The sequence below is a fragment of the Propithecus coquereli genome, unplaced genomic scaffold, assembly GCF_000956105.1.
Source record: "Propithecus coquereli isolate 6110/MARCELLA unplaced genomic scaffold, Pcoq_1.0 Scaffold552, whole genome shotgun sequence".
Classification (NCBI taxonomy): Eukaryota; Metazoa; Chordata; class Mammalia; order Primates; family Indriidae; genus Propithecus; species Propithecus coquereli.
Genome location: NW_012151419.1, coordinates 935,252 through 936,524, shown reverse-complemented (window position 1 = coordinate 936,524; position 1,273 = coordinate 935,252).

Sequence of the window (1,273 nt, the reverse complement as noted above, 5' to 3'; positions counted from 1 at the left end):
TGCTTAGGGCTGTGCTTGGCACTTAGTAAACACTCCATAAATCTTTGCTATTTTTATACAATAGTTCCACATAGAAACAAGCATATATACACAAAGAGAACATTGCGGAGAGTAGGGAGGGTGCTGGTCCTTGTTTCTTTAACATGTCAATGCTCTAAGTCGGTGGGGGGCCTCCTCTAATAGATGTTCCTGATTTGTCCACTATGTTTGGAAATGAAATCAGCACACAGAACAATCTCCCTTTCAACAAAAGCCAGAGGGATTAGGCACAGAGGCCGAGGCAGGAGTATTGCTTGAGGCCAGGGTTCCAGACTAGGCTGGGCAACATTGTGAGACCCCATTTGTGTGTAAAATACAAAATATTAGCCAGGTGCAGTGGCACATGCCTGTAGTCCCTGCCACTCAAGAGACTGAGGCAGGGGGATCGCTCGAGCCCAGGAGTTTGAGGTTGCAGTAAGCTATGATGACGCCACTGCACGTTAGCCCGGGCGTCAGAGCGAGACCCTGTCTCAAAACCAAAACAAAACAAACAAAACCAAAACAAGACAAAAACAAAAACAAAAAAGCCAGAGGGCACAGCCTCACACTCACCTTAATGATCTGCCCCCGGCCTGGCTGCAGCAGCGGGTCTGGTTGCAGCGCCCCTGCCCACACCCCCGTGCAGTTGAGAATCACATCCGCACCGCCTCTTGCCACCTGGCAGCAACCAAGGGGGGAAGGATGGAGTGAGGACCCTGGTATGCCCCGTTCCCTACCTCCCCTCCTCCCACCCAGTAGCCGGCTGCTCCCTGAGGAACGGCAGAGAAGGTTCTCAATGAGGAATCGGGTGAGCCTGGCTCCAGATCTCTGCTCTGCCATTTACCCGATGTGTGACCTCAGAAATCTCCCTTTACCTCTGTGAGACTCAGCTGCCTCTACCACAAAATGGGGCTGGTCATGCCTGTTCATAGGCTGCTATGAGGATCCCACGCAACTTGGCAGAGAAAAGTGCTTGGAAAGGAGTTCTGCGGAACGGGGATACCTTGGCGCCTCCCAGAAGAAGTCAGAAAGGAAAGAGATAGTTCTCTTCCTCCTCTGACTCCTTTTGTTAATAATTTCATTCTCTTGCCTTCTCCTCTGCCAAAGACATTTGCAGAAGACATGTTGGAACCCCTAGCTCTATGTATGAGATACTCGACAACTCAAGGACGTAGCATGATGGGCACCCAAGCTCCCCAGCCCAGCTCCAGTGACTCTTGTCACAGGTCGGTCATGGGACACACATCTTGCAAGG